Below are 8,545 nucleotides of genomic sequence, written 5' to 3' on the forward strand. Positions count from 1 at the left end.
TATTTGGTAACCGTGATAGCGTTACGGAGATGTTTAGCAAACTCAAGTGGCAGACTCTGCAAGAGAGGCGCTCTGCATCGCGGTGTAGCTTGCTCGCCAGGTTTCGAGAGGGTGAGTTTCTGGATGAGGTATCGAATATATTGCTTCCCCCTACTTATACCTCCCGAGGAGATCACGAATGTAAAATTAGAGAGATTAGAGCGCGCACGGAGGCTTTCAGACAGTCGTTCTTCCCGCGAACCATACGCGACTGGAACAGGAAAGGGAGGTAATGACAGTGGCACGTGAAGTGTCCTCCGCCACTCACCGTTGGGTGGCTTGCGGAGTATAAATGTAGATGTAGATGTAGATGAATGTACGACGGCTTGTTGCAGGTCCTGTACGGGCCTTTCTGGATACAGAAAATGTTCGACTGCTGCCCTGGCGATCGCATTCTCCAGATGTCTCACCAATTGAAAACGTCTGGTCAATGGTGGCCGAGCAACTGGCTCGTCACAATACGGCAGTCACTACTCTTGATGAACTGTGGTATCGTGTAGAAGTTGCATGGGCAGCTGTACCTGTACACAACATCCAAGCCCAGGCGTATCAAGGCCGTTATTATGGCCAGAGGTGGTTGTTCTGAGTACTGATTTCTCAGGATCTATGCACCAAAATTGCGTGAAAATGCAATCACATGTCAGTTCTAGTATAATATATTTGTCCAACGAATACCCGTTTATTATCTGCATTTCTTTTTAGTGTAGCAATTTTAATGGCGAATAGTGTATTAGTTTTAGCAAATAATGGACTACATTTTTATGTATTTCTGCTGTTTGTAATTTAGTTAGCCGAGAAAAATAAATAATCTAAAGAAATAAACTATGATAGCGTAAAACCGTACTCACTGTTCATCCTGACAGTGACTTCTGTGTAGGTACAGGACTCACTTTGCTCATCCTGTCCTGTCTGCCGTTTCTGTCCTGACTCGTAAATACGCACTACCTCTCATTGCAGCCTCAATTGCTTTCTTTCTTTTAGTAGTTCCACCGTGCCGACTAATATGTTTCTATACGAGTTACCTATTATAATAGTTGTGTTTTTTTATTAGTTGTTTACATGCATTTTACGAGTATTTAATATTATATAAATTGAAGGTGGAGGGGGAGAAAGAAAACGAAAGGTAAAGAATTAATGATATCAGCTGCATTGAGACATTATGCGGAATCCGTGGCGATGATCGAAAATGTGTGCTGGAACAGGACTTGTAGCCACGACCCCCTGCCTCGCAGGCAGCTGCGCTAGCCGCATTGCCGCAGACTCACAGTGTCTACTGCACCCACCGAGACTCACCTATCCGCAGTCCCCGTGCGTATCCCCTGTACTCGCCAACCTTAGATTCCTGCGGGAGGTTCAATAGAAATGTGCACCTGCACTGAAGGTTGTGGACACATTGTCCATCAAGGTGAATTAATGATATGAATGCACAGCACCTGTTGTCTCGGACATGACTAGTGTGTTCAAAAGCTGAGAGAACTGATTCTATTTTTGAGGAAAATATTTATTTTGTAGTAACAAAAGCAGCCAAGAGTGCAATGTAGGTACGCAAAATGTGTGATACTTGAAATAAAGATGAATCGAAAGACGAATGAGTGTCTGGTGAGGAATGTATCGGCTCTGGCTTGAACTTAATTCAGGAAACTCGTCGGGAACAGCTCGAAGCAGAAGGTAAGTTAACACCGCAACTGCACATACACATACACTTGTAAAAGAAATAGGCCTACTTATTTTTCAGAGCATTTCTCGAGGAGAACAGCGGTTTTTATTAGTACTTTAAAATGAATATAAACAGTGTGGAGCGCAAGAAACCTTTTCTTGTGGTTATATGTTTTCGTCATTTACTGAGTATCATCAGACTTCATACCACGATGGCAGGCAGCAGTGACCGGAGAAGGCTTACGATCTCCATGAACGCCGTCAGTAACTGAAGCAAACCGGTCTAAATGAAACGACACAGTTTCAGAGACTTTACTGATCACTTATAGATATGTATACAGACTGGAACAGTGGACAAAATTTGTACCAAGGCCAGGAATCTAACCGGGGTCTCCTGTTTTCTAGGCAGGTGCGCTAGTACCCAGTGAACCACCACAGCACAGAGGTCCACACAACTGCACAGATTACGCTGGCACTTCTCTCTCCTCGATCCAAATTCTCACTGCCACCCCAGTGTGCCTCAGATTCCCCTAACACACACAACTACACTACTGGCCATTAAAATTGCTACACCACGAAGATTACGTGCTACAGACGCCAAATTTAACCGACAGAAGATGCTGCGATATACAAATGATTAGCTTTTCAGAGCATTCACACAAGGTTGGCGCCGGTGGCGACACCTACAACGTACTGACATGAGGAAAGTTTCCAACCGATTTCTCATACACAAACAGCAGTTGACCGGCGTTGCCTGGTGAAACGTTGTTGTGATGGCTCGTGTAAGGAGGAGAAATGCGTACCATCACGTTTCCGACTTTGATAAATGTCGGATTGTAGCCTATCGCGATTGCGTTTTATCGTATCGCGACATTCCTGGTCGCGTTGGTCGAGATCCAATGACTGTTAGCAAAATATGGAATCGGTGGGTTCAGGGGAGTAATACGGAACGCCGTGCTGGATCCCAACGGCCTCGTATCACTAGCAGTCGAGACGACAGGCATCTTATCCGCATCGCTGTAACGGATCGTGCAGCCACGTCTCGATCCCTGAGTCAACAGATGGGGACGTTTGCAAGACAACAACCACGTGCACGAACAGTTAGACGACGTTTACAGCAGCACGGACTATCAGCTCGGAGACCATGGCTGCAGTAACCCTTGACGCTGCATCACAGACAGGAGCGCCTGCGATGGTGTAATCAACGACGAACCTGCGTGCACGAACGGCAAAACGTCATTCTTTCGGATGAATCCAGGTTCTGTTTACATCATCACGATGGTCGCATCCGTGTTTGGCGACATCGTAGTGGACGCACATTGGAAGCGTGTATTCGTCATCGCCATACTGGCGTATCACCCGGCGATGGTATGGGGTGCAATTGGTTACGCGTCTCGGTCACCTCTTGTTCGCATTGACGGCACTTTGAACAGTGGACGCTACATTTCAGATGTGTTACGACCCCTGGCTCTACCCTTCATTCGATCCCTGCTAAACCCTACATTTCAGCAGGATAATGGAAGACCGCATGGTGCAGGTCCTCTACGGGCCTTTCTGGATACAGAAAATGTTCGACTGCTGCCCTGGCCAGCACATTCTCCAGATCTCTCACCAATTGAGAACGTCTGGTCAATGGTGGCCGAGCAACTGACTCGTCACAATACGCCAGTCACTACTCTTGATGAACTGTGGTATCGTGTTGAAGCTGCACGGGCAGCTGTACCTCTACACGTCATCCAAGCTCTGTTTGACTCAATGCAAAGGCGTATCAAGGCCGTTATTACGGCCAGCGGTGGTTCTTCTGGGTACTGATTTCTCAGGATCCATGCATCCAAATTGCGTGAAAATGTAATCACATGTCAGTTTTAGTATAATATATTTGTTCAATGAATACCCATTTATCACCTGCATTTCTTCTTGGTGTAGCAATTTTAATGGCCAGTAGTGTAGAATTCCCAGGGCTCTCCATGTACTAGAATAGCACCTCAGCACCGAAAGTAAATGGGGGATTCAGCATGAAACCCAGGTACAGGTAATTGTAAAAATGAAATGACACAATTTAAGAGAATTTACTGTGCACATACAAATATGAGTTTATGTATACAAACTGAAACGGCGAGTAAAAATTTGTACCAAGGCCGGGAATGGAACTCGGGTCTTCTGCTTACTAAGCAGAGAAATTGGACTGAGGAGGGAGGCCTGGCCTTGACACGCCTGGGCATTGGGTCAAACAGGTCTAAGATGGCGTGTACAGGTACAGCTGCCCACGCAGCTTCAACACGATACCACAGTTCATCAAGAGTAGTGACTGGCGTATTATGACGAGCCAGTTGCTCGGCCACCATTGACCAGACGTTTTCAGTTGGTAAGAGATCTGGAGAATATGCTGGGCAGGTCAGCAGTCGAAAAATTTCTGTATCCAGAAAGGCTCGTACAGGACCTGCAACATGCGGTCGTGCATTATCCTGCTGAAATGTAGGGTTTCAACCAATGGCACCCCATACCATCACGCCGGGTGATACGCCAGTATGGCGATGACGAATACACGCTTCCAATGTGCGTTCACCGCGATGTCGCCAAACACGGAAGCGACCATCGTGATGCTGTATACAGAACCTGGATTCATCCGAAAAAATGACGTTTTGCCATTCGTGCACCCAGGTTCGTCGTCGAGTACACTACTGCAGGCGCTCCTGTCTGTGATGCAGCGTCAAGGGTAACCGCAGCCACGGTCTCCGAGCTGATAGTCCGTCGTTCAATTGTTCATGCTGATGGTTGTTGCCTTGCAAACGTCCCCATCTGTTGACTCAGGGTTCGAGACATGGCTGCACGATCCGTTACAGCCATGCGGATAAGATGCCTGTCATCTCAACTGCTAGTGATACGAGGCCGTCGGGATCCAGCACGGGGTTGCGTATTACCCTCCTGAACCCACCGATTCCATATTCTGCTAACAGTCATTGGATCTCGATCAACGCGAGCGGCAATGTCGCGATAGGATAAACTACAATCGCGATAGGCTACAATCCGACCTTTATCAAAGTCGGAAACGTGATGGCACGCATTTCTCCTCCTTACACGAGCGATCACAACAACGTTTCCCCAGGCAACGCCGGTCAACTGCTGTTTGTATATGAGAAATCGGTTGGAAACTTTCCTCATGTCAGCACGTTGTAGGTGTCGCCAACGGCGCCAACCTTGTGTGAATGTTCTGAAAAGCTAATCATTAGCATATCACAGCATCTTCTTCCTGTCGGTTAAATTTCGCGTCTGTAGCACGTCATCTTCGTGGTGTAGAAGTTTTAATGGCCAGTAGTGTACTTTATGACAGCACAGCCGTTTATGACATAGGCACTGCTCATACGTGATTACAAATAAAATATTATCGTTTTAAAAATATAGAGACTCCCTGAAATGGATACCATGTTCCTGGATTGATAAGCACCCATAGAAATTTTGCAAAGTCAACGCCTACACCTGCAACAGCGTCTTAGACAGAGGACTTGTAAAATTACTTACCATTCTGGTTTTGCTTTAATTCTAGCGAATTTTTTTCAGGACGGTGCATAAAAAAAGGAAAAAAAAGGAGGATTGGTAGGAAGGAAGATTGTGGTTCAAAACCGCTCAAGGTAGAATCTAGGCTGGGACTGAAAAAAAAAAACTAGCACTAATCTATACCTTGGGAACCACCTCTGCGTTCATCCCAAATGATTTGGAGAAATTTTCTAGAAACCGTTAATTTTTTCTTTCTGTCTGTAAGGTAGCTCAACAATGAATCTAGACGCCTGACCAAACAGCTGGAAGTTGCCCAGTAGGATCTGTAGACTGTTGAAATTACGACAGGAGTATTCTGCAGCAGCTGATCACAAGCACGCACTTCCACCTTCGTATCTAAAACAAAAACGGCTCGGTCACTGTTTTAGGCTTTGTGTTGTACTGCAATATATGAAGTGGTTACTCGTCGTCCATAATGACTGAGTGAAAAGTCAGCTAATGACGAGGTATGTGCAGCTACTCTGCCCCTGTAGCTGTGTGTTGTTGACACGGGCAGACAGCATCTGCCTCCTCAGAATTATGTAAGCATCTTGAAAACACAATAAGCTCATCTACATTTTTCCTTCAGTCACCTAATGGTCGGACGTAGCAAACTCTCTCTACTTCTCAGAACTGTTGGATATGTTGTGGTCTACATCTACATCTACATCCATACTCCGCAAGCCACCTGACGGTGACTGGCGGAGGCTACCTTCAGTACCAATATCGGTTCTCCCTTCTATTCCAGTCTCGTATTGTTCGTGGAAAGAAAGATGTCTGTATACTTCTGTGTGGGCTCTAATCTCTCCGATTTTGTCCTCACGGTCTCTTGGCGAGATATACGTAGGAGGGAGCAATATACTGCTCGACTCCTCTGTGAAGGTATGTTCTCGAAACTTCAACAAAAGCCCGTACCGAGGTACTGAGCGTCTCTCCTGCAGAGTCTTCCACTGGAGTTTGTCCATCATCTCCGTAACGCTCTCGCGATTACTAAATGATCCTGTAACGAAGCGCGCTGCTCTCCATTGGATCTTCTCTATCTCTTCTATCAACCTATCTGGTTGGTTGGTTTAAAGATTAAAGGGACCAAACTGCAAAGGTCATCGGTCCCTTGCCTCATAAAAACACAGAGCACAGTGAAACCATCCACCAGTCAGGCGAAGCACTAAAATAAAAATTCCAGGGGACGAAAAGCCCCATGGTCAATGGTAAGACAACACGGAAAACGGAGCACAGCAACAAAAACAACATAGAGAACAAAGGCAGAAGGAATTAAAACTGCACAGCACAGGACTGTGGCTGGCTGATCACGAAAATAATAGGATGAGCCAGCCACTCTGCAACACGTTAAAACCTCCAGCCTAAAAGATTAGGGTGGAGTCGAATTACAACACAAAACAAAGTAAAAGATACAGCACAAAAGAGGGTGATGTAATAAAATTAAATGGACCTATAAAAGCCGCTTGCGCGAATAAAACTTAAAACCCGATCTGCCAGAGAGGCATTGTCACCTAAAAGAGATGATAAATCACCCTGGAGATTAAATGCACGCCTGAGAGCGGTTAAAAGAGGACATTCCAACAATATATGGGTCTCCGTCATGGTTGCACCACAGTGACAATGAGGGGGGGGGGGGGGGTCCTCTCGACGCAGCAGATGACCGTGCGTCAGCCAAGAGTGACCAATGCGGAGCCTACAGAGAATAACAGAATCCCTGCGAGAGGCCCGCATGGAGGAACCCCACACGGTCGTGGTCTCCTTTACACGCCGCAGCTTGTTGGGTACAGACAGAGTGCGCCATTCGTCTGCCCACATCCCAAAGACCCGACGGCGTAGCACCGATCGGAGATCAGTTGCCGGGAGGCCGATCTCCAACAGCAGTTTGCAGGTGGCTTCTTTAGCTAACTTGTCGGCGTGTTCGTTTCTCGCTATCCCAACGTGTCCAGGGGTCCATATGAACACCACTGAACGTCCACGCTGTGCAAGAGTATGAACGGACTCCTGGATGGCAACAACAATGGGATGGCGTGGGTAGCACTGGTCAAGAGCCTGTAGACTACTGAGAGAGTCACTGCAAATGACAAAAGACTCGCCAGCGCTGGTACGAATACGCTCAAGGGCACGAAAAATGGCTGTTAGCTCTGTGGTGTAAACACTGCAGCCGTCCGGCAAGGAGCGCTGGTCTACATAGTCCGCATGAGCGTAAGCGTATCCCACACGGCCATCAACCATCGAGCCATCTGTATAGATAACCCCCGAGTCACGGGATGCGTCGAGGAGAGCAAGAAATTGGCGGCGCAAGACTGCAGGAGGAACTGAATCCTTTTGCCATTGTGAGAGGTCCAGCCGAAGCTGCGGCTGACGAAAACACCAAGGTGATGTATGTGGGTGGACCTGAAAAGCAGATGGAAGGGGCAAAGACTCGAGGTCACTAAGGAGTGACCGAACACGGATCCCAATGGTATGGCCTGATCGAGGCCGCCGGGTATGGACTGCCACGTTAGCGAAAAGGAGACGGTAGTTAGGGTGACGGGGAGAACAACGGATGTGGGCAGCATAGTTGGCTAACAATTGTTGACGCCGAATACGAAGCGGAAGAACCCCAGCCTCAGCAAGGAGGCTATTAACAGGGCTGGTGCGGAATGCTCCTGTCGCCTGTCGAACCCCACAGTGGTGAACGGGGTCCAGCAGTTGCAACGCCGAGGGCGACGCTGAGCCATACGCCACACTCCCATAATCAAGCCGGGACAGCACAAGGGCTTTGTAGAGCTGCAGCTGCGTATTACGATCTGCACCCCAAGTTGTGTTGATGAGGCAGCGAAGGGCATTCAGATGCTGCCAGCACTGACGCTTGAGTTGACGAATATATGGAAGCCAAGTAAGCTGAGCATCAAACAGCAATCCCAGAAAACGGTAAGTGTCAACAACCCTGAGCATGGCATCCTGAAGATAGAGCTCAGGGTGGGGATGGACAGTTCGACGCCGACAAAAGTGCATTACACAAGTCTTCGCAGGAGAAAATTGAAACCCATGGGCTAGGGCCCACGCCTGCGCCTTGTGTATGGCTCCCAGCAACCAACGTTCTGCAACACTAATGGTGGAAGAGCTGAAAAAGATGCAGAAATCGTCAGCATATAACGTGGGTGAGACAGACGACCCTACTGCTGCTGCAAGGCCATTAATGGCCACAAGGAAAAGGGGCACGCTCAATACAGAGCCCTGTGGAACGCCGTTCTCCTGGATATGAAGTGAACTATGGGATGTGCCAATTAAAACGCGGAATGTCCGAACAGATAAAAAATTCTGAATAAAAATG

Source organism: Schistocerca cancellata, chromosome 11, assembly GCF_023864275.1.
Source record: "Schistocerca cancellata isolate TAMUIC-IGC-003103 chromosome 11, iqSchCanc2.1, whole genome shotgun sequence".
NCBI classification, from domain to species: domain Eukaryota; kingdom Metazoa; phylum Arthropoda; class Insecta; order Orthoptera; family Acrididae; genus Schistocerca; species Schistocerca cancellata.